Source organism: Oncorhynchus mykiss, chromosome 1, assembly GCF_013265735.2.
Source record: "Oncorhynchus mykiss isolate Arlee chromosome 1, USDA_OmykA_1.1, whole genome shotgun sequence".
In the NCBI taxonomy this organism is placed as follows: domain Eukaryota; kingdom Metazoa; phylum Chordata; class Actinopteri; order Salmoniformes; family Salmonidae; genus Oncorhynchus; species Oncorhynchus mykiss.
The window spans coordinates 68,717,226-68,743,469 of record NC_048565.1 but is presented as its reverse complement, the minus strand read 5'-3'; the positions used below and the strand labels follow the sequence as shown (position 1 = coordinate 68,743,469).

The 26,244-nt window shown below is 41.6% G+C and overlaps 1 long non-coding RNA gene across 1 annotated transcript in view; it reads left to right on the top strand.

Annotated features, from left to right (window-relative positions):
• The first annotated feature begins 1,398 nt into the window (after positions 1-1,398).
• LOC118964446 overlaps positions 1,399-26,244 on the top strand; it is a 36,379-nt gene continuing 11,533 nt past the window's right edge. Inside the window, exons 1-3 of the long non-coding RNA XR_005051486.1 lie at positions 1,399-1,543; positions 1,779-1,919; positions 22,675-22,790. This is a non-coding gene — a long non-coding RNA (uncharacterized LOC118964446). The remainder of the gene's footprint in view (positions 1,544-1,778; positions 1,920-22,674; positions 22,791-26,244) is intronic.

The window sequence follows — 26,244 nt, the reverse complement described above, 5'->3', positions numbered from 1 at the left end:
GATGTGTTAGTGATAGAGAACCAAATTGATACCCACGACAAGGGAGCGATTAATTGCACCAGGTTCACTGACCTGGTTTCCATGACGACCGTCTTCTACTGCACATTGGTATTGTTGACAGAGTGAAATTGTCCAAAGTACTTCTGAAAAGAGACGATTTTCTCTGCAATTACTATAATACTTTTTTGGGAAAAAAGAGCTCTGTGGGATTCACTGTTTTTCAGATATGGCTGCGCTGACTGATCAATCTGGTTTACATTAAGTTTATTTGTTTCAATTTGTGTGTCCCTCGGCACTCCTGAGATGACTCCTCCAGACACCCAGGCCTTGAAAACCGCACATCGTATGAAAAAAAAAAGTATTCTGGTCACACATGTTAAAAAGGTTTCTGATTCAAGTCTGTGGATGACTAATTTGAGCCACTGTTATGAAATCCGATTAGACTGACAGTATTGAACCCTCCTGCAGCAGTGCCTCCAGCGTTTGTCACAACGCTCAACTATAATAAAGCTATAACCTTTACAGCAGCTTCCGCCATGAACATATGATATCCTATTCAATCTACTCAATAAATGGTCATTAGATCATGCCACTTAGATTTTCACATCTTTCCCCTCAACCTCCCTGTATGGAAAAGACCAGACCTGCCATGAAAACCGTACTCACCATATCCCCTTTTCCCGGCTGTTGTGCATGTGTGATTTGTCCCCATCTCTGCTCTCCCTCCCCAGAGCTCTAAACATCCCAACCACCACAGTGACCCACTGCACATGCCAAAGCACCCCATCTTCCCCACACTGTAATTATGGCTGGGTAACGTTTCAAGAGACGTGCTCACTTGAAAGCTTTGACTCTTCTTTTTGAAACGATATACGGTCTGTCTTGTGGCTCTCAGAGCTAAGAGGGACATGAAAGGTGGAAGCTAAGAATGGGCTTATTGTCAGAGGGGAGCCCTGGCTAAGTAGCTGTGACATTATTCAGGAGTTTTACCGACTCAGATGGGCGGTACCTTTACCTGGCTGAAACCATTGGATGTGAGAATGTTTGAAACCGGTTTAGGAAATTACATTTTGTTTTGCCATAATGTCAAATGGTATCAGCTTTCCTGACAGGTATTTACATAAATGTTCATTTGTAAAATATGTGTGGTCTTGTTAGTCTTTTAACAACAAGTGGCATTCAAAATGCGTCCATTAGTGGATCTTGAAATCCCTGAAATACTGTTCATACGTAGGCCTGTCCACAAACAACACAAAGAAAATGCACTGCGCAACAAAAGGGCAAAATGATGTTGTGTATACAGGAGAAGAGGTGGCATGCCATGCTGCTTTTATGGGTGCATGGGGTGTAAGCTAACCCCAGAGGGAAAGAGCCAGTGGCTTGCAGATGATGGTCCGCTGAGGGAGGGCTGGACGTTTGGCTCTGCCTCTCCACTTTGAAGACTGTGCGTGTCTCGCATGCCTCACATTGAAGACAAGTCCTTGGAGAAGGTGTGAATAACTCGTCCGATGAAGAGATGAGAAAAGCAGCCTGGTCTGTCAAGGTTTGACTCCTTTCTTGCATATAGTTGCATGCTATTGTATTGCTATAGTATTGTTTTACCACAATAGGTTCTGATGGTGAGAACCAGCTTCTATACAGGGCTCCTGGCATCCTCGTTTTAAAAGGCCTTTAAAAAAATATATATATTTTTTTTAACTGATGTACACTATAATCCCTGTGACATTTCTGAAAGTGATCTTAATGGGTTTGGTAACTTCTTGGCACTGTTTCTGCAGAAGATACATGCACAAGATGAGTGGCAAGCAACACAGGCAACACCATTACATGTTCTTGTAATTGTTGGTCAGCGTTGTGCTTCATGGCAATTTGTACCCAAAGAGGCCTGAAGACTGTATTTGAAAAGAAAGCGACCTTATGTGAGTAAAAATATACTGTAAGTGCATTCTGTCACTGCTTTGGGCTGGAATCTACTTGTGAAGGTAACCAATGGCAAAACAAAGGTATGGGTCTTGCTTAAGAATATCCCAAAATGTGGCCAACAACTTTTACTCCCCGTAATGTTATGTACATTACAAGACATAACATCAATGTAACATGACTGCACTTTTTTTAGTATCCTCCAGTAAAAGTATTACGATGTTTTCCCTTCCCCAGCTGACAAATGACATGAAGATGCTTCTCCACGTTTTGGTTGGCTCTCTATCACTGAATCAAAAAGGTATCTTGCAAAGATAGGCTGCCATCTGTTTTTGGGAGTTACCCTTATATCGCCCCTGACGGAATGAGTAATGTTATCTTGCCAACAGGTTCCCCTTTACTAATTCTCTTCCGCTAGTGGGTTGAGCAAACAGCATGTTTAAGGAAACATGAGTTTCAGCTATACTTTGAATGAGGAAAATGGACTGAAACACATTACCATGACATCTGAAAACTTAAACATCCCGTTGTACTGACGATGAACTTCTACCGGTATCAGATATAGTATTTGAAGGGTTCTGCGGTTTTGAAAATGGATTAAAACCATTTTTATCTATGCAAGTTCATTAGTTGAACTTGGCCAGTCACTGGAAGGTGAGCAGGCTTCTAGGAACTGAGGGGAAAATGATAGGTAATGTGGCAGATGTCCTTCATACACGTCTTAGACTGGAGCAGGAGCAGCCACTGTTAGGGCAGATGCCGTCTTAGCCAGTTTAGTTGGATACTGCACTTTTGATATCAAATGAGAACCTACACCTTTTGTAACATAATATTATTAAGTACATTAGATAGTATTTTCATGTTATTTGCTGTCAGAGAATTTGATGTGAGATAGACTGACCGAAACTCCACTCCTCCATCAAAGTAATCCCTCAATGTAGCATGGGAGTGTACGCCTTAAATCAATGGCCAGAACTTTTCTCTTTTGCTATAAACATGAAAACAAAACAGGTTTCCTTGGCAAAAGCATGTATCTCAACCAGTGTACAACATTTTCTTCTTACTGTAGATGGTTTAACATGTCTTTCTCTTCTGAGTAATATGTACAGTAAACTTTGAAGAAAATGTATTCCAATAAAACAAATGTCTGACTCCTGAAGCCATTTTACGTGGTTAAATTGAGAAAACGTTCTATGAGACACTGACCACTATGCCCCAAATATGATACCCAAAACAGATATAGGGAAATAAATCATGCACTAAAACTATATGCACGTATGTGCTGAAATTCCATGACGTGTTTTATAAACGCTTAAAAATCGCAGACCTGCGATTGAAAGAGAAAAGAAACATGGAGGAATTTCCTTTTGGCTGAGGATGCTTTGCATTATCTGGTCGTTTTGTATCTGGGTAGCAGGGATGTCGATCTTGAGGAGAGAGCCACGATTATGGATTTTCCATTGGATATGCCTGTGGTAGGACTTGGCTCCAGGGACAATCCATTACCCTAAACACAGCAGCCTGATTAATTCTGTACAGCACCCTGTCACTGACGTTAATAATGGCGTAGGTGCAGATTGATGGGTTGAGTAAACACATTTATTGACTCTGAAGTTCCTCCCTATAATGTTCTTTCTTACTGTAATTCTAGAACATTGACTGATCATTATTCCTGGAGGTATTGTACCTTAGATAATTAAATCTTTCCCTCATGTTCGATTCAGCCGACACTGTTTGTGTACAGTAAGTACATCAAGATCATAAAAATATCTAACCTCCCAACATGTATTTTCCAGTAGCTGGGATTGTCCTCTTTCATACGCTTTTCCCTCCTGAGTTGATGGATCCAACTGTTCAAAATGTACAGTAGAGCCAAATGTTTGATTGCTGTACCAGTCATAAATCAATGGCTTTTTCTTTGCAACTCTACCTAGGAGGCCATTATCCCGGAGTCGCCTCTTCACTGTTGACGTTGAGACTGGTATTTAATGAAGCTGCCAGTTGAGGACCTGTGAGGCGTCTGTTTCTCAAACTAGACACTCTAATGTACTTGTCCTCTTGCTCAGTTGTGCACCGGGGCCTCCCACTCTTTCTATTCTGGTTAGAGCCAGTTTTCGCTGTTCTGTGAAGGTAGTAGTACACACCATGGTAAGAGATCTTTAGATTCTTGGCAATTTCTTGCATGGAATAGCCTTAATTTCTCAGAACAAGAATAGACTGACGAGTTTCAGAAGAAAGGGCATTGTTTCTGGCAATTTTGAGCCTGTAATCGAATCCACAAATGCTGATGCTCCAGATACTCAACTAGTCTAAAGAAGGCCAGTTTTATTACTTCTTTAATAAGAACAACACTTTTCAACTGTGCTAACATAATTGCAAAAGAGTTTTCTAATGATCAATTAGCCTTTTAAAATGATAAACTTGGATTAGCTAACACAACGTGCCATTGGAAAACAGGAGTGATGGTTGCTGATAATGGGCCTCTGTACAGCTATGTAGATATTCCATAGAAAATATGCCATTTCCAGCTACAATAGTCATTTACAACATTAACAATGTCTATTTTTCTGTGGCCCCAAACTTTTGAACGGTAGTGTACTTATAACCTTTTCAAGCACGAAGGTCAAGGTCCAAAGTCAAGTTCAAATTGTCTTCAGATCAGTGTTGCTCAGCCTCATACTTATATCTTTGTGATCAGCATGGTTGCGCCATTCCTGTGCAGAAAGCAGGTTGTTTCTAGGACACACCGTCCAAAAGTTATATAGACCAAGGTCAAATTGCGGGGGTCAAATGGAGAGTCAATGCTCAGCCTCTGAGAATCATAGGGAAATCATACTTATATCTATGTGATCAGCATGGTTGCACCATTCATGTGCAGAACGCAGCTTGTTTCAGTTGAGAGGGTCAAATTGTGGGTCAAATTGACCCAGAACATAATGGATGTCCCTATTCAGGTCTATGTTTTATTCATTTTTATTACGTGTTTTACAAAGTAGATGAAGGATCATGTTGGAACAATTACTAAAAATAGTATTTTAGTGATTTCAAACTCAAATTGACCCAGAACATAATGGAAAGGGTTAACAACTGTTTGAACACTTAAAAGTTTGCTCTAATGTTGTTATGGTTCTTGAACTTCATGAAAAATCAAAGGCTATGAATGTTCATCTTACATGGCATAAATTTGGGTCCAAGTCTTTCTTCAGACAAGAGTAGTTCAGCTTAAAGCCTTATACTGCCTGCATGGGAACCATCCATCACAGTGCCTCAGGACTCTGGGGGCCTGTTGTGCACCGCACCCCCTTTGGAAAAGGATGTTTGTGTTGACTGTCCCTTTTCTGGACAAGTGTTTCCTGATTTTCCCCTTAGAACCTGCTTATTTCAGGTTAAGGGCAGTGAATCATTCCCTATGGACAATGTAAACTATCAGTGGTATAGCAGATTCCTTCATCCTTATAGTTTCACATATATCATATAGATGTAGTGGTGGTGGAAGAGGCTACTTATTACCCAGGATTAGGAATAACATGTAGTTATGTTGTATTTATACTGTCACGCCATTTTGGCATAAAGTTTTAAATAAACAATTTAGGTTCATACCTAACCACCTACACAACTGAGAGGCATTGAACCATACACGCTATAAACATGTGTTTCTCTTCACAATTCACAGTAGCCTACACTCCACAAACAAGGTAGTATAATGGTAACCAAAATGTATTTAGCATCATGCATCAAATTGCGTCTTGGCTAAGCTATATATGGACCCCCTTTCAATCACATCCAGCACATCAGCTTCCCTCCAACACCAACCTCCATGCTCCACCATCTCTCTTCCATACAGACGGTGTGTGTCCTCTCGGAGGGCCGCCTCAGCCTGGCCTGGAGCTGCGAAAGTCAGATAAATCACTGTGCAATACCAGACATCAGCAGGTAAGGGGGGCCGAGCTATCTGCTGTATGTCTCCGGCAATGCTGTCCCCTAAACATCCACTTTGGTGTGTGGAGCAGCGTGTCATTTGTTCTACCACTGCAGCTGCCCCCCACCTTCGCCCCACACCACCACCCCAATCCCCTGATTGAGGACTGTGAGAAATGTCGAGGCACCTCTTCCCATTGTACCTCCACCCTTTCCTTTTTTAAAAAGGAGGCTGTTTGTTTCGGGTGTTTTGTTTTGTGTCACTGTACAGTAGTATTGTACCTTTTGTGAAGTCTTACATTAGGTTAGCCTCCTGCTAAGACATTAAGGGCTAAAAAAATAAAATAATAAACAGTACATCCATTTCTAACCCACTGGGCAAAAAAAAGTCTGTCCAGTAAATGTACAGCAGATACATTTTCTATCCCTGTTCATAATTAGAATCAAATCTGCATCATCTGGGAGGTAATGGAAGACAACCAATGGTTTACAGAAGTTGTGATGTCATCCCCAAGACGGCCTCTTGATTCTCTTCCAGTAGCATGATGAATCGGCAGTAAAACCAGCTCCCTAATATGCAGCCCTTGGCAGTGGAGGGATGATAGATGATGCAGACAGTGTTGGATCCTCCGGCTAGATCGCCAGGCAACTTTCCAGGGCCAGGCCACGGGAGTGTATTCCCCTTCAGGCCAACCTGCCATGGGTCTGCGCTTGTCTTTAAGGCCATGGAGGGATACTATGATATTTCCTCAACCGGTTTGGGTTTTGGGAGGTCTTTTCATGCATCCCTGGGTTCTTGTATTTGCGAGTGTAGTAACTGTCCTTACAATGTACTACACATGCCTGTACATTAAGAATTAGTATGCAACTAGGCTATCAACATTAGGAGCTAGGTCATAGATAGCAGGCTTACACATTCATATGTTTCTGTACACTTATCACAAATAAATCGTCTGTACAGTTTAGTCGATAATGGTTCAGACAATGGATGAAATGCCTTTATACTGTAGTTCATACAGTATGTCCACATTCTTAGTGATCAGTCACAGTGCAAGGGAACTGGAAATGTATCAGCTCCCATCCAAACATTGAACATTGATTTCTCTGTATTGTCCTCTGGTGCCCTCTCCGCAGCAGCTACCGCGACCGCCGTTAACACAACCAGCCGATCCCACGCAGGAGTGTTTGAAGTCCCATCTGCTCCCATTTTCTCTTTCCACAGGTGCTGGCAACACCAAAGCATGGGTTGGCCAAGTAAGGGTAGGAGCTTACGGCACAGTCTCATAAAACACAGCTTTAATACAAATATTCTATATCTCCCATAAAAAGAGCATGTTGGATTCCAACATCTGTCCCACATGTGAGGGTCAACCGCGGCTCTCCTCAGGTGGCAGATGTGTTAACACATAATTAATGTAACATTAGAGTGTAATGCAGGTGTAAAATGCAGAGGCTCTTTAATGGCACAGGTCAGACTGCGTAATGTCCTCTTTTGATCGATACTCCGTATTTCTTTGTGGTTGTTGAATCACGCATGAGTTTGACAATGTGGGCTTGAGTGCTTCTTGACGTGAGAGAGCCATATGCAGGGTTGTTAATGGTATATTGAGCTGTAACGTCCTGTTCAGACATCCATCGAATGAGGCTATATCATAAAAAAAGATTATTACATTGTGAAAGGGAACGTTTTCATTAGGTGACAGTTGCAGATCTGTGACCTGTGAGTCACTGTAACTCAAAAACGAATATTTCTTTTACAGTTCACTTCATTCAGTCACTTTATTCAGTCACCTCTGGAATAGTGTTTATCTATTTTATTGAAGATGGGTAAAAGGTTGACGTCAGTGGGTTGTTCATGCCACACCATTATTCTACAACAAATGGTGAAAATTATACTGAAAAACAATATAAACGCAACATGTAAAGTGTTGGTCCCGTGTTTCATGAGCAGAAATAAAAGATCCCAGAAATGTTCCAAAAAAATGTGTGAACAAATTTGTTTACATCCCTGTTTGTGAGCATTTCTCCTTTGCCAAGATATTCCATCCACCTGACAGGTGTGGCATATCAAGAAGCTGATTAAACAGCATGATCATTACACAAGTGAACCTTGTGCTGAGGACAATAAGAGGTGCATTTTTGCCACACAACACAATGCCACAGATGTTGCAAGTTTTGAGGGAGTGTGCAATTGACATGATGACTGCAGGAATGTCCACCAGAGCTGTTGCCAGATAATTGAATGTACATTTCTCTACCATAAGCCGCCTCCAACCTCATTTTAGAGTATTTGGCAATTCGTCCAACCACGTGTAACCATGCAGATCACGTGTAACCACGCCAGGCCAGGACCTCCACATCCCGCTTCTTCACCTGCGGGATCGTCTGAGACCACCCACCCGGACAGCTGATGACACTGAGGAGTATTACTCTCTGTAATAAAGCCCTTTTGTGGGGAAAAACTCATTCTGATTGGCTGAGCCTGGCTCCCCAGTGGTTGGGCCTGGCCCCCCCAGTGGTTGGGTCTGTGCCCTCCTAGGCCCACCCACCGCTGCGCCCCTGCCCAGTCAAGTGAAATTCATAGATTAGGGCCTAATTCATTTATTTCAATTGACTGATTTCCTGATGTGAACTGTAACTCAGTCAAATCGTTGAAATTGTTGCATGTTACTTTTATATTATTGTTCAGTATTTTTAAAGAAGAAACCGACATACAGTATCAAGATTCTTTCCTAACATAGTATTTTAGGCTAGGATAAAGAGTAAATGTTTTGATAGATATTTCAATGCAGCCAAACTGTAATAGTACATGTTTTATTAACAGTGGGTCTCCCCAAACAACATACAGAACTAAGGGAACGCATAAGGAAACAAAAGAACCACTGAACGTATGGCAAAAATAACCATGTGTGTTACTCATGCATTAATATTGCTGTTGAGAGCTGAGGGACCATGACCATTTTAGAATCAGTATTTTAGTCTTGAGCATGATCTGATGAATATCACAACATGTCCTCAATACTCCTCAGTAATCTGGCACAGCATCATAAGAAAAGGTCCTTCTATAATCACGAGTTGGAGCATGACCTAGGGCCTGTCAAACTCTGTCATAATATTAGTTCCTTTTTGCCATGAAAGATTGGCATATTTAGGAAAACAAAGGAAAGACATGGGACCTCCAATATGGCCCACTCTTACAGTCAGTACTATGCGTCCATACTGACTCTGTCATGTGGTCTAATATATTAAGGCAAGTCACAGAGGGACCAGACTGAAATAGCTTCCCTTTGGTTAGCTGAACGCAAGTGGGACAAGGTTCAAAGTGGGATGTACAGTGGCTTGCGAAAGTATTCATACCCCTTGAAATTTTTCCTATTTTGTTGTCTTACAACCTGGAATTAAAATAGATTTTTGGGAGGGTTTGTATAATTTTATTTACACAACATGTCTACCACTTTGAAGATGCAAAATATGTTTTATTGTGAAACAAACAAGAAATAACACAAAAAAAACAGAAAACTTCAGCGTGCATAACTATTCACCCCCCCAAAGTCAATACTTTTTAGAGCCACCTTTTGCAGCAATTACAGCTGCAAGTCTCTTGGGGTATGTTGCTATAAGCCTTTCATATGTAGCCATTGGGATTTTTGTCCATTCTTCAAGGCAAACAGCTACAGCTCCTTCAAGTCAGATGGGTTCCGCTGGTGTACAACAATCTTTAATAAGTCACACCACAGATTCTCAATTGGATTGAGGTCTGAGCTTTGACTAGGCCATTCCAAGACATTTAAATATTTCCCCTTAAACCACTTGAGCAGTATGCTTAGGGTCATTGTCCTGCTGGAAGGTGAACCTCCGCCCCTGTCTCAAATCTCTGGAAGACAGGTTTCCTTCAAGAATTTCCCTGCATTTAGCACCATCATTCCTTCAATTCTGACCAGTTTCCCAGTCCCTGCCGATGAAAAACAGGGATGGTGTTCTCGGGGTGATGGGTTTGTGCCAGACATAGCATTTTCCTTGATGGCCAAAAAGCTCAATTTCAGTCTCCTCTGACCAGAGTACCTTCTTCCATATGTTTGGGGAGTCTCCCACATGACATTTGACGAACACCAAAGGTGTTTGCTTATTCTTTTCTTTAAGCAATGGGTTTTTGTCTGACCAATTTTCCGTAAAGCCCAGCTCTGTGGAGTGTACGGCTTAAAGTGGTCATATAGACAGATAATCCAATCTCCGCTGTGGAGCTTTGCAGCTCCTTCAGGGTTATCTTTGGTTTCTTTGTTGCCTCTCTGATTAATAATGCCCTTCTTCCCTGGTCCGTGAGTTTTGGTGGGTGGCCCTCTCTTGGCAGGTTTGTTGTGGTGCCATATTCTTTCCATTTATTTATAATGGATTTAATGGTGCTCAGTGGGATGTTTAAAGTTTTGGATAATTTTTCTAACCCAACCCTGATCTGTACTTCTCCACAACTTTGTCCCTGACCTGTTTGGGGACCTTCTTGCTCTTCATGGTGCCACTTGCTTGGTGGTGCCCTTTGTTTAGTGGTGTTGTAGACTCTGGGGCCTTTCAGAACAGGTGTATATATACTGAGATCATGTGACACTTAGATTGCACACAGGTGGACTTTATTTAACTATTTATGTGACTTCTGAAGGTAATTGGTTGCACCAGATCTATTTAGGGGCTTCGTAGCAAAAGGGGTGAATACATATGCACGCACCACTTTTCTGTTTTAAATTTTTATTTTATTTTTTTAAACGAGTTACTTTTTTTCATTTCACTTCACGAATTTGGACTATTTTGTGTATGTCCATCACATGAAATCCAAATAAAAATCAATTTAAATTACAGGTTGTAATGCAACAAAGTAGGAAAAACACCAAGTGGGATGAATACTTTTGCAAGGCACTGTATATGTAACCTTACATGCAGTATATTCAACATAAAAAATGCTATCTGTAACCTCCCTGGTACAGTAGTAATGTAGAAGTTTGAGATTTAATCGTTTCGTTAATCTGTTACTTTGTTGAATCATCTAGTCCAAAAAAATAAAGATGCCTAATGTGTAAGGTCAAAGTGTTGACTGGAAAAGGACTGACCAGTTTGTACAACAGCGTGAGAACATATTTCTTCACCCGAGCTTAACTATAACTTGACATCCACCACACTTGCAAGCTGTTTTCACTTTCCTTTAAAAGTGTCATTTTTTAATGCTCTGACATTTGCCTTTTAAGCTGTGATCTCTCAAGCAAGTGATGGAAAGTTTCCAAATCCTTCAAAAGGCCTTGTTGTGAGTTACAATAGCATTTGCTCATGGAGTGCCTCAGCAGTGCACCAATGTGATGCACAGCTGACACCAACCATAGCAACATAGTTCTAGCAGCAGTCTGGTGCTTACCTCAGGATAGGTGATGGGGTGCCTCAGCCCCTTCAAACAAACTGTTCTTCATCATACACAATGTTCCCCATGAATAAGCGCTCATGGCAAGACAGATAATTAGGCAGCATGCAGCCAGCGATATTGCACACACAAGGAGTATTTTAACTAGGATTGCATTTAGAAACAGGTGCACGTTTCAAACAGAGGTTAGACTAGCACAACTACTTATGTAAGCATGAAATGCGTGTCTGGAAAAGAGTCTGTTGCAGTTCATGTGGCGAGACATCAGTTTACATTGGTGAAATGTAATGTTAAACAAAGACTCTTGATAAGAGCCAGAGTGTTTACAATTCCTTTCTCAACTGTTCAGCCCAGGACAGGAAGTACATGATCATACCTGCATCTGTTCAGACGCTATTAGCTGCACATTAACCATGTTGACCATGGCATCCTAAAATGGGAGAGAGAGTGTTGCCTCGGCCTAGGCTTTGTGTAACCTCACATGTGCACCAGAGGAAATGTCAAGGAGTGGCAAAGACCAGTGACTCAGTAGGGTCAGGGACTGACGCCGGACTCACAGGAACAACTGGCATGATTGATGTTTCTACTTAGATGACATCTGAACAGCAGTTCAAGGAAACACAGTATTCTGGCGCTGAGTAACCACCCCCATAAGCTATTTGAGTATGGTCTGAGGATATTGGAGTTTTGTTTCTAATATTGTGTCTCTATATCTCAACATTATTTCAGTCTCATTCCATCCCTTTCCCTTGCCACCCTTTTCCCAGGTCATTGCTGTGAAGGTGTTCCCAGTGAATTTATCTGGTGAAGTAAGGATGAAATAAATAAATACATTCTGGAGACAGGAACGTACGACTATCTAGCAGATGAAACGGACTGCAGCATCAACAGAGCCGCCTAGCAGCAGGCAGCTGTAAAACGCGTCAGTCTCTCTCTCTCTCTGTGTGGGTAATTCTTACTGAGGAACCCTTAACCCAATCAGTGTGAAGGGGTCAACTCTACCTTGCAAAATACTGAGTAGGTTTGTGACATGCAAGCTTGGCAATAATGTGAGGAACGGAGCTGTTGGTTGAGGTCAAAGGGGAACTGGGGAGACTATTCCTCATATTAGGGACCACGTTTTAAATACATCACCAAAAGAAGGATAGGTTATTACTTCCTGTTAATTGGCAGGTGGATAAAGAGGGACACTCATTCAACGTTAGCTTGTAATATAGGCAGGAAGTCCTTTCTTATGAAACCACAGCAGAGGGAGACAGTATACCTCACCAGGCCTTTTTAAAGACAACAGCCCAGGTTTAAAGATTAGGTTATCCCTTTCCTGAGAAGCTCTCTCCTTGTTAAGGTAGATTATTTTTCAGCAGCGAGAGCTTCAGGCTGAAGAATGCGGGATGTTCCCTCCCCTCTGGTCCTGATGGACTTTGCAGGTTTGGGAATCAGGAGAGAAGTTGGTGATTGAAAAAAAGGGAGAGAGAGAGAGAGGGGAGACGGGGGCAGGACACAGCGACTGGAAAAGTTATCTGGACACTTGATAGGAGAAGTAAGGGAACTGTCTCTTCCTTTCCATGCAGTGAATCTCTCTCTCTCTCTCTCTCTCTCTCTCTCTCTCTCTCTATATATATATATATATATATATATATATATATATATATATATATATCTATATACATACATACATACATACATACATACATACATACAGTGGGGCAAAAAAGTATTTAGTCAGCCACCAATTGTGCAAGTTCTCCCACTTAAAAAGATGAGAGAGGCCTGTAATTTTCCTCATAGGTACACAAAAAAATCAAGAAAATCACATTGTAGGATTTTTTATGAATTTATTTGCAAATTATGGTGGAAAATAAGTATTTGGTCAATAACAAAAGTTTATCTCAATACTTTGTTATATACCCTTTGTTGGCAATGACAGAGGTCAAATGTTTTCTGTAAGTCTTCACAAGGTTTTCACACACTGTTGCTGGTATTTTGGCCCATTCCTCCATGCAGATCTCCTCTAGAGCAGTGATGTTTTGGGGCTGTTGCTGGGCAACACGGACTTTCAACTCCCTCCAAAGATTTTCTATGGGGTTGAGATCTGGAGACTGGCTAGGCCACTCCAGGACCTTGAAATGCTTCTTACGAAGCCACTCCTTCGTTGGCCGGGCGGTGTGTTTGGGATCATCGTCATGCTGAAAGACCCAGCCACGTTTCATTTTCAATACCCTTACTGATGGAAGGAGGTTTTCACTCAAAATCTCACGATACATGGCCCCATTCATTCTTTCCTTTACACGGATCAGTCGTCCTGGTCCCTTTGCAGAAAAACAGCCCCAAAGCATGATGTTTCCACCCCCATGCTTCACAGTAGGTATGATGTTCTTTGGATACAACTCAGCATTCTTTGTCCTCCACACACGACGAGTTGAGTTTTTACCAAAAAGTTCTATTTTGGTTTCATCTGACCACATGACATTCTCCCAATCTTCTTCTGGATCATCCAAATGCTCTCTAGCAAACTTCAGACGGGCCTGGACATGTACTGGCTTAAGCAGGGGGACACGTCTGGCACTGCAGGATTTGAGTCCCTGGAGGTGTAGTGTGTTACTAATGGTAGGCTTTGTTACTTTGGTCCCAGCTCTCTGCAGGTCATTCACTTGGTCCCCCCGTGTGGTTCTGGGATTTTTGCTCACCGTTCTTGTGATCATTTTGACCCCACGGGGTGAGATCTTGCGTGGAGCCCCAGATCGAGGGCGATTATCAGTGGTCTTGTATGTCTTCCATTTCCTAATAATTGCTCCCACAGTTGATTTCTTCAAACCAAGCTGCTTACCTATTGCAGATTCAGTCTTCCCAGCCTGGTGCAGGTCTACAATTTTGTATCTGGTGTCCTTTGACAGCTCTTTGGTCTTGGCCATAGTGGAGTTTGGAGTGTGACTGTTTGAGGTTGTGGACAGGTGTCTTTTATACTGATAACAACTTTAAACAGGTGCCATTAATACCGGTAACGAGTGGAGGACAGAGGAGCCTCTTAACGAAGAAGTTACAGTTCTGTGAGAGCCAGAAATCTTGCTTGTTTGTAGGTGACCAAATACTTATTTTCCACCATAATTTGCAAATAAATTCATAAAAAATCCTACAATGTGATTTTCTGGATTTGTTTTTCTCATTTTGTCTGTCATAGTTGAAGTGTACCTATGATGAAAATTACAGGCCTCTCTCATCTTTTTAAGTGGCAGAACTTGCACAATTGGTGGCTGACTAAATACTTTTTTGCCCCACTGTATGTATATATATATATATATATATACCAATTGTATACCAATTATGTATGTATATATATATATATATATATATATATAGATATATAGATATATATATCTATATATAGATATATATATCTATAGATATATATATCTATATATAGATATATATATCTATATATCTATCAATATCTCTATATATATATCTATATCTCTATATATATCTATATCTCTATATATATCTATATATCTATATATATATATATATATATATATATACACATAATTGGTATACAATTGGTATATATATATATATACATACAGTGGGGCATATATATATATATATATATATATATATATATATATATATATATATATATATATATATATATATATAGATAGATATATATAGAGAGATATATATATTGATATATATATATACAGTGCCTTGCGAAAGTATTCGGCCCCATTGAACTTTGCGACCTTTTGCCACATTTCAGGCTTCAAACATAAAGATATAAAACTGTATTTTTTTGTGAAGAATCAACAACAAGTGGGACACAATCATGAAGTGGAACGACATTTATTGGATATTTCAAACTTTTTTAACAAATCAAAAACTGAAAAATTGGGCGTGCAAAATTATTCAGCCCCTTTAATTTCAGTGCAGCAAACTCTCTCCAGAAGTTCAGTGAGGATCTCTGAATGATCCAATGTTGACCTAAATGACTAATGATGATAAATACAATCCACCTGTGTGTAATCAAGTCTCCGTATAAATGCACCTGCACTGTGATAGTCTCAGAGGTCAGTTAAAAGCGCAGAGAGCATCATGAAGAACAAGAAACACACCAGGCAGGTCCGAGATGCTGTTGTGAAGAAGTTTAAAGCCGGATTTGGATACAGAAAGATTTCCCAAGCTTTAAACATCCCAAGGAGCACTGTGCAAGCGATAATATTGAAATGGAAGGAGTATCAGACCACTGCAAATCTACCAAGACCTGGCCGTCCCTCTAAACTTTCAGCTCATACAAGGAGACGACTGATCAGAGATGCAGCCAAGAGGCCCATGATCACTCTGGATGAACTGCAGAGATCTACAGCTGAGGTGGGAGACTCTGTCCATAGGACAACAATCAGTCGTATATTGCACAAATCTGGCCTTTATGGAAGAGTGGCAAGAAGAAAGCCATTTCTTAAAGATATCCATAAAAAGTGTCATTTAAAGTTTGCCACAAGCCACCTGGGAGACACACCAAACATGTGGAAGAAGGTGCTCTGGTCAGATGAAACCAAAATTGAACTTTTTGGCAACAATGCAAAACGTTATGTTTGGCGTAAAAGCAACACAGCTGAACACACCATCCCCACTGTCAAACATGGTGGCGGCAGCATCATGGTTTGGGCCTGCTTTTCTTCAGCAGGGACAGGGAAGATGGTTAAAATTGATGGGAAGATGGATGGAGCCAAATACAGGACCATTCTGGAAGAAAACCTGATGGAGTCTGCAAAAGACCTGAGACTGGGACAGAGATTTGTCTTCCAACAAGACAATGATCCAAAACATAAAGCATAATCTACAATGGAATGGTTCAAAAATAAACATATCCAGGTGTTAGAATGGCCAAGTCAAAGTCCAGACCTGAATCCAATCAAGAATCTGTGGAAAGAACTGAAAACTGCTGTTCACAAATGCTCTCCATCCAACCTCACTGAGCTCGAGCTGTTTTGCAAGGAGGAATGGGAAAAAATGTCAGTCTCTCGATGTGCAAAACTGATAGAGACATACCCCAAGCGACTTACAGCTGTAATCGCAGCAAAAGGTGGCGCTACAAAGTATTAACTTAAGGGGGCTGAATAATTTTGCACGCCCAATTTTTCAGTTTTTGATTTGTTAAAAAAGTTTGAAATATCCAATAAATGTCGTTCCACTTCATGATTGTGTCCCACTTGTTGTTGATTCTTCACAAAAAAAGACAGTTTTATATCTTTATGTTTGAAGCCTGAAATGTGGCAAAAGGTTGCAAAGTTCAAGGGGGCCGAATACTTTCGCAAGGCACTGCATATATATTGATATATATATATATTGATATATATATATATATCGCTCTCATCCTAATACTTTCCTGCTTGTCCAATTTTGTCCCTCTGTCCCTCTGTCCCCAAGTCCCAGTACAAAGGCCCTGGTATAAGAATGGATAGGAGATGTGAGGTGGGCAGCCAGTGTGGATTGCCGTATCCGTAAGTGGATCTGCGTGCCTGATTCCAGCGAATAAAGCTGTCAAACACCAATTGGTTATGAATAAACTCTGGTGATCTGGGAGGGTGATGAATAGCAGAGTGGGATTGAGTGGGCAGTCCAGGTGTAATATCCTTCAGTCAAAGACAGTGGTATAGACTCAAACTGCCATTACGCACAGCTAAATCATCACTCTTTTTATTATGCCATTTGTTATTTGTCTTAGAAATATGTAGGGCACAGTACAGATCCAAGTGCTGGGAAACAGGCACAACACATTTTCATGATTGATTCATTGGATGTTGGATGTTGACATAAGCGGTAGTCACTTTGTACAAGGAGTCTACTGGAGTTTCCATGCTCTGTTGAGGTAAACATGATAAAAATGTGTCATTTTGGAGTTAAAAGTGCTTACACCCTGCCTAAATGGCAAAGCCCTCCAGCTTCAAATGTAACGCCAATGTTGTAATAATGTTTATCTATGAGGTCCGGCCGTGATCAAGGCTCAGTTCATGTTGTTTGTTTCACTTTCAGTGGAGTCTTTTTCTCTGTGTAATGGCTCATGGCTCATTACGGACATATGTTGTTCCTGAACCGGAAGTTCTAGAGCATTCTTCCTTATTTTGCTTTGCTCACATTGCACCCATTATCTGTTCCACTAATTCTTGTCGATAGCACTGCCTTTCTCATGCTCTCAAACCGGGTCACATAAGACAAAGGTGAGCGAGTGTGGGTGGAGGAGGTTGTTGAATGAAGGCCTTCTCCTTGTCCCTCTCCTCAGGGTAAAGGCGTACCCCTGAGGGCAGGAGTTCCACTGCCCCCTTTAAGTGCTACTCGAGCTTCCTGCTCCGGCCAGCCTTTGTTCTGCTGTTGTGAGAACAGGGGCTGCACAGAGAGTCTGGGAGCTCAGAGCATGTGTTCTTCTAATTTGCCTTGATAACTGCCAGATGATGAGGCCAGGGCCAAAGCCTACGGGCTCTTCTAATGCTGCTCTGGTGCTGCTGGTGGTGGAGGGGACAGGAAGGGGTCAGTCTGCTAAAGTGGGAGAGGGGGAAGCCGGGGCTCCTAGAGAGCAGTTCCTGGCAAGACGACTCCACTTCCTGTGTCATGGGAGTTATCTGAGTCACCTGCTCTTCTACATCTCGAGCCTCTACTGTGCCATTCAGAGTCAGAGTCAAAGCAGAACCATGGAGGGAAGTTGAAAGGTAAACCAACGGTCACAAAATCATCATAATGTCAGTTCATTTGATGACATATACACCACAATCTGTCATCCCTGTGTATCACATACTGCACACTCAGGAAGTAACCTAACAGGAAGTAACCTACTGTACAGAATGTGTGCTGCTTAGAAACAGACAAAAACAAATAATTGTTGTTTGTTTACTGCATAATGTTTTCTTGCTAGAAAATACTATTTAGGAAAATTATTTCTGTATAGCAGAAACTATTCAACAGGCCAACCACTTGCTTATTTTGCAAAGGATTGGAAGCATACTGTGGTAGCAAAGGTAACACTATTAAATACAATTTCAGGAAAATTATCTCAGCTGTAGTTAAGCCGCACACTCGCCACTTGGCCCAAAATTTTACCACAGATATGTGAGTACAGTGAAGTAACGGCTTCCTTAAGTTTGGCTACCAATATTTAGTCATTTTGATATAAAGTGAATCCAAGTGAAAGCTATGATCCATTATTGATGTCACTTGTTAAATCCACTTCAATCAGTGTAGATGAAGGGGAGGAGACGGGTTAAAGAAGGATTTTTAAGCCTTGATACAATTCCAAATCAAATCAAATGAAATTTTATTTGTCACGTGCTCCGAATACAACAGTGAAATGATTACTCATAAGCCCTTAACCAACAATGCAGTTAAGAAAAATAAGTGCTAAGTAAAAAATAGAAATACAGATAATTAAAGAGCTGCAGTAAAATTGAGACATGGATTGTGTACATGCGCTATTCAGAGGGTGAATAGGTAAGACTAAAGATTTAGTGCCTTTGAACGGGGTATGGTACTGTAGTAGGTGCCAGGCGCACCGGTTTATGTCAAGAACGGCAACGCAGCTGGGTTTTTCAACGTGGGCCATCATCCCTGTGGAAAGCTTTCGACACCTTGTAGAGAGAGTCCATGCCTCGACGAATTGAGGCTATTCTGTGGGGGAGGTTGCAACAATATTAGGAAGGTGTTCCTAATGTTTGGTACAATCAGTGTATGCCTGGAATGCCTAAGCCTATGTCATTTTGATTTCCTGGTTCCTTGGTTAAGTAGATACTCATAATTTGTGTCAGCAAGCATCTTTCTGTGCTTATTGTTCAGTTGATCCAAACACTGCAACCTGGACTCAGAGCACAGACACATTTGAAGATCAACTGGATCAAATTATCTTAGGTATAGTATCCAGGGACAGCGTGAATAGAGAACACTTGAGCACTACCTCTTTGATGAGTTACAGTGCTTCCCCTCCTAGATTCAGAGAGGATCACCTTGTTGAAACCCAGGATGCTGGCTGTCTGTCAAGGCACAGCTGCTGTCTAAGCTTTCAAGTAGCATACGCTACCGGTCTTGAGCACGCCATGACCATAATGTCAACATGCACTTAGTAATTTGGCCTATCCTTTACGCTCTATGGCTATTACATCTGTTTATCTTATATCAGCCCACAGTCTGATGCGATCTTAATTTAAATGACTGCTCGTTAGGCATCAGCAGAGCTCTGTGTGTGATTGAGGGGCTGTGAGTTTCTATAAGTCATGAAGATGCTGTGTCTCACCACGTATGTCCTCCAGCTAGACAGACAATTAGACTCTGCACCTCTGCTCCACTCTCTCTCTGAGATGCAAGGACTAGGAGATGCAGCATGGACATTTTGTAATCAGCAATGAGCCTCTTCACTGGTATTTAGTCCAAATGTTAATTTCACGGTTTTCGTGAGCAGAAGTACGCTCACTGAACATCAAATGACCAGACATGGCCTTAGATTCAGTTAGTAGTCAATATGTGTGAATTGATGTAATCAAATGTTTTTTGATTACAACACCTGAAAAACGGAATAAGAACACATTCTCACATACATTCTCACATACATTCTCACATAGAACTTTTCAGTTGAAACACATTCCAGGTACAATCAATGGACCTACTGGTACTTTATGTCCGATAAGCTCTATTTGTAGCCAATACCAGATTTGAGCGTCTGACTCTAACAACCTTGACCATCATCACCCCAAAGTGACTGTATCGGTCAAAGACCATTAAATGATGAACGCATATCTGATTTTCCACATGAATGACCCCCATGCAGCTTCCACCCACTGTCTGAATGATTATGTGAAACCATGACCAGGAAGCAATTTGTTAGGCAGGCCTGGGAAGTCTGAAGAAGACGAGATGTCTGCAGGTCAACACAGCAGCTATTTCCACTTACCCCTTTCTCAGGGGTGAAGGTCAGCGTGTTTCGTGCAATGAAGTTTTCCTGTCTTCTTTAAACTGGAGAGATGGAGACACTATATTTAACCGCCCCGTTAAACTGCACGGGCTGTATAGACAGGTATGGGGAGTTAAATGTTTCCAAGCCGTGAAAGGCAAAGCCAAGGGCTCTGGTATTTCCCATTGAATATTCACCATCCATAAATTTCATTGTGGCTAAAAGTATCACATATGCACTTATAGATGAAGGTAAAATACACTACATGAACAAAAGTATGTGGACACCTGCTCGTCGACCATATCATTCCAAAATGACGGGCATTAATATGGAGTTGGTCCTCCCTTTGCTGCTAAAACATCCTCCACTCTTCTGGGAAGGCTTTCTACTAGATGTTGGAACATTGCTGTAGGGACTTCAATCAATCAATCAAATTTATTTTATATAGCCCTTCGTACATCAGCTGATATCTCAAAGTGCTGTACAGAAACCCAGCCTAAAACCCCAAACAGCAAGCAATGCAGGTGAAGAAGCACGGTGGCTAGGAAAAACTCCCTAGAAAGGCCAAAACCTAGGAAGAAACCTAGAGAGGAACCAGGCTATGTGGGGTGGCCAGTCCTCTTCTGGCTGTGCCGGGTGGAGATTATAACAAAACATGGTCAAGATGTTCAAATGTTCATAAATGACCAGCATGGTCGAATAATAATAAGGCAGAATAGTTGAAACTGGAGCAGCAGCACAGTCAGGTGGACTGGGGACAGCAAGGAGTCATCATGTCAGGTATTCCTGGGGCATGGTCCTAGGGCTCAGGTCCTCCGAGAGAGAGAAAGAAAGAGAGAATTAGAGAGAGCATATGTGGGATGGCCAGTCCTCTTCTGGCTGTGCCGGGTGGAGATTATAACAGAACATGGCCAAGATGTTCAAATGTTCATAAATGATCAGCATGGTCGAATAATAATAAGGCAGAACAGTTGAAACTGGAGCAGCAGCACAGCCAGGTGGACTGGGGACAGCAAGGAGTCATCATGTCAGGTAGTCCTGGGGCATGGTCCTAGGGCTCAGGTCCTCCGAGAGAGAGAAAGAGAGAAGGAGAGAATTAGAGAACGCACACTTAGATTCACACAGGACACCGAATAGGACAGGAGAAGTACTCCAGATATAACAAACTGACCCTAGCCCCCCGACACATAAACTACTGCAGCATAAATACTGGAGGCTGAGACAGGAGGGGTCAGGAGACACTGTGGCCCACTCCGAGGACACCCCCGGACAGGGCCAAACAGGAAGGATATAACCCCACCCACTTTGCCAAAGCACAGCCCCCACACCACTAGAGGGATATCTTCAACCACCAACTTACCATCCTGAGACAAGGCTGAGTATAGCCCACAAAGACTTGCTTCCATTCAGCCACAAGAGCATTAGTGAGGTCGGGCACTGATGTTGGGCAATTCGGCCTGGCTCACATTTGGCGTTCCAATTCATCCCATGGGGTTGAGGTCGACACCGATCACGACAAGCCATTTCTGTATGGACCTTACTTTGTGCATTGTCATGCTGAAACAGGAAAGGGCCTTCCCCAAACTGTTGTCACAAAGTTGGAAGCACGTAGTCATCTAGAATGTCATTGTATGCTGTAGCGTTAAGATTTCCCTTCACTGGTACGAAGGGCATAGGCCGAACCATGAAAAACAGCCCCAGACCATTATTCCTCCTCCACCAAACTTTACAGTTTGCACTATGCATTCGGGCAGGTGTTCTCCTGGCATCCGCCAAACCCAGATTCGTCCGTCAGAGTGCCAGATGGTGAAGCATGTTTCATCACTCTAGAGAACTTGTTTCCACTGCTCCAGAGTCCAATGGCAGCGAGCTTTACACCAGCTGATGCTTGGCGCGCTAAGCCAAACATCAGCGCTACGCACTTCAGGACTCGGCGGTCCTGTTCTGTGAGCTTGTATGGCCTACCACTTTGCGGCTGATCCTTTGTTTCTCCTTGACGTTTCCACTTTACAATAACAGCACTTACAGCCCTTACAGTTGACTGGGTCAGCTCTAGCTGAAGAAATTTGATGAACTGACTTGTTGGAAAGGTGGAATCCTATGACGGTGCCCCGTTGAAAGGCACTAAGCTCTTTAGTAAGGCCATTCTACTGCCAATGTTTTTCTATGGAGATTGCATGGCTGTGTGCTTGATTTTATACACTTGTCCGCAACGGTGTGGCTGAAATAGCCGAATCCACAAATTTGAAGGGGTATCCACATACCACACGTACAGTGTATTATCATTTTATTACACATTTATACAATGGTAATAACAGCATGAATGATGTTAATTTGTTAACAAATCCCTAACCCCACCAAACCTTCTCAGTGACACACTTTAAAAGTAAAATGTCTGCAATGCTGTTTCTAGAACTAGGACTATTGAGGAAGACTCTGCTCAGTCTAAAGAGTGAATTTTAGCTGTCAACAGGCAGTGATGCAAATATTTCCGTTCTGCTCACCTCCACAGGGAGACTCCTCCACTGATCCAGTCGTCCGCCGTGAAGATCAGGACACTACATAGGGCAAGGCCACGTTACACTGGTGACGGACACTGACAGCCTAGAACATTAAACGCTTCATCAAGTAAGTTTTACTGCACCTTGTAGGGGAACCACTGCAAGGTTAACAGGCATAATAATTACAAAGCCCTGTATTGCAGAGGATATGGAATAACATAAGAGCCTGTTACAGATTGCTTATTTTGGATCGTCTCCAAAAACGGTATAAGCATACCCTCGATGGTATGACTTTGGGATCTTCAGTCTGGAAATGCTAAAGATTCCGGGTTTATTTACTCAGAATCGTCATGCTTCCATTATTTTTCATTACTGTATTTCGATATTCAAGTCTGAGTTTTATTATAATAAACTGAAGTGCATTCCCAAGGTGTTGTTTATCAGACAACATTCATTAATAATATGAGTTCCCATTTCTCAATGGCCTCAGGTTGTTTTTCACTGAACTTAGTCCACTTGAAGCCTGGAACGCCGAAGCTCAGAGAAGCCGTCACTCTAGGACATCTGCTTAAAAATACATAAAGAAAACAACACTAGAGAGTATTATTGGAACAACTTATCTGTACCTATCATCTATCTTAGTCCAATCCATTTTTGTCTTTCAGACTTTGACTCTCTCTTGGAAACTGCAGGCACATCCCAGTCCTCAGAGCCCTTAAAAATATTGTAGAAACTGGAATGTTTGGCCTTCTTCCTGAAGGCTAGATGTTGTTGAATGATAAGTGACCATTTCATCTCATGATTGTAGTGTTGAATGACATTTCCTTCCATTTTTGGAGAGAAAGTATTGCCTGTCTGTAAAGTATGTGCATACAGTACATTCACAACCAGCAACTCTCCAGAGTTAACCACACGCATGGTTAAGGAGACATAAACAAAAACAGAACAGATTGTATAGACTGCAGCTCTAAACACACAGGTGAATGAGTTAAGGATCCAGATTACCAGTCAAAAGTTTTTTTTTTATTAAAATTAAAAAAAAATATATATATTTTCTACATTCTAGAACAATAGTGAAGACATAGATATTTGAGATTCTTCAAAGTAGCCCCGCTTTGCCTTGATGACAGCTTTGCACACTCTCGGCATTCTCTCAAACAGCTTCACCTGGAATGCTTCTCCAACATTCTTGAAGGAGTTCCCACATATGCTGAGCACTTGTTGGCTGCTTTTCCTTCACTCTGCGGTCCAACTCATTCCAAACCATCTCAATTGGGTTGAGGTTGGGTGAGGCCAAGTCATCTGATGCAGCACTCCATCACTCTCCTTCTTGGTCAAATATCCCTTTCACAGCCTGGAGGTATGTTGGGTCAATGTCCTGTTGAAAAATAAATGATAGTCCCACTAAGCGCAAACCAGATGGGATGGCGTATTGCTGCAGAATTCTGTGGCAGCCATGCTGGTTAATTGTGCCTTGAATTCTAAATAAATCACAGACAGTGTCACCAGCAATGAACCCCCACACCATCAAACCTCCTCCTCCATGCTTCATGGTGGGAACCACACATGCGGAGATCATCTGTTCACCTATTCTGCATCTCACAAAGACACGACGGTTGGAACCAAACATTTTGACTCAATAGACCAAAGGACAGATTTCCACCGGTCTAATGTCTATTGCTCGTGTTTCTTGGCCCAAGAAAGTCTCCTCTTCTTATTGGTATCCTTTAGTAGTGGTTTCTCTGCAGCAAATCGACCATGAAGGCCTGATTCAGGCAGTCTCCTCTGAACAGTTGATGTTTTAGATGTGTCTGTTACGTGAACTCTGTGAAGCATTTATTTGGGCTGCAACCTGAGGTGCAGTTAACTATAATGAACTTATCCTCTGCAGCAGAGGTAACTCTGGGTCTTCCTTTCCTGTGGCGGTCCTCATGAGAGAAATGTTTCGTCATAGCGCTTGATGGTTTTTGAAGAAATGTTCAAAGTTCTTAAAATGTTCCGTATTGACTGACCTTCATGTCGTAAAGTAATGATGGACTGTCATTTCGCTTTCCTTATTTGAGCTGTTCTTGACATAATATGGATTTGATCTTTTACCAAATAGGGCTATCTTCTGTATACCACCCCTATCTTTGTCATAAAACAACTGATTGGCTCAAACGCAGTAAGAAGGAAAGAAATTCCACAAATGAACTTTTAACAAGGCACACCTGTTAATTGAAATGCGTCCAGGTGACTACCTCATGAAACTGGTAGAGAGAATACCAATTGTGCAAAGCTGTTTAATCATTTTTTTGGTTACTACATGATTCCATATGTGTTATTTCGTAGTTTTGATGTCTTCACTGTTATTCTGCAATGTAGAAAATAGTAAAATAAAGAAAAACCCTTGAATGAGTAGGTGTGTCCAAACTTTTGACTGGTACTATACATGCATGACCCCTGGATAATACTGAAGACTCAAATGCCCAGTAGAGACACCATTACAGTCTCCTTGCTTCATCGCCAAAAGTTTATGCTACTGGTGTTTCACCATCTATACTCACTTTGTTAAATGATCTAACTAAATGAAACCACTATGGCCTTGTAATTCACTCTCTTTGACATTGTCATCCAAGTGGAGACTCCTGATATACACTGAGTGTACAAAACATTAGGAACTGCTCTTTTAATGACGTAGACTGACCAGGTGAATCCAGGTAAAAGCTATGATCCTTTATTGATGTCACTTGTTAAATCCACTTCAATCAGTGTAGATGTCAGTGTAGATGAAGGGGACGAGACAGGTTAAAGAAGGATTTGTTATCATTATCTTTTAATAAAAAACTTTTTTTACTAATACACTTGCTCAGCTAAAGAGATTTTGTTTAACAAGTCATATTTTTGGCATCCTTATTTTTCATGTCATCTGACCATAGAACTGGTTCCAATCCAAGTCCCTATGCTGTTTAGCAAACTCCAGGCGTTTACATTTGTTGGAAGACATGAAAATAGAGCTCTTTGGCCACGCCCACCAGTGGTGGGTTTGGCGTCGAAATAAGGATGCATAAGCAGAAAAGAACCCCATACCTACTGTAAAATATGGTGGTGGATCTTTGATGATATGGGATTATTTTGCTTCCACTGGTCCTGGGGCCCTTGTTAAGGTCAAAGGCATCATGAACTTTACCCAGTACCACAATATTTTTGCCAAAAATCTTGCTGCCTCTGCCAGGAGACTGAAACTGAAAGATCCCTCCCAATCTCATAAAACATTTTAGAAAAAGTTTCAGTGCCATTATGAAGACTTGGACCTGAAACACAGGAGAAGAACAAGAGCAGGAACACGGGCCTATGTCATCATTAAAGTGTGCATTACAAGTAATGTTTTCCCCATGTGCTTGGGGCTAACTGTAAGATACATGGAATTCAATTAAGACTTTCCCTTGAATATGTTATTAATGTCATTGCTTTTAACCATTTATCCCTAAAAGATGTATTATCTACTGACCAGGTGCTCTTCAGACCAGTCATACAGGCAGGACAGCAGGTATATTGTTTGCTTTATTAACAAGCCAGTTCATCCAATCATTAAATTATAA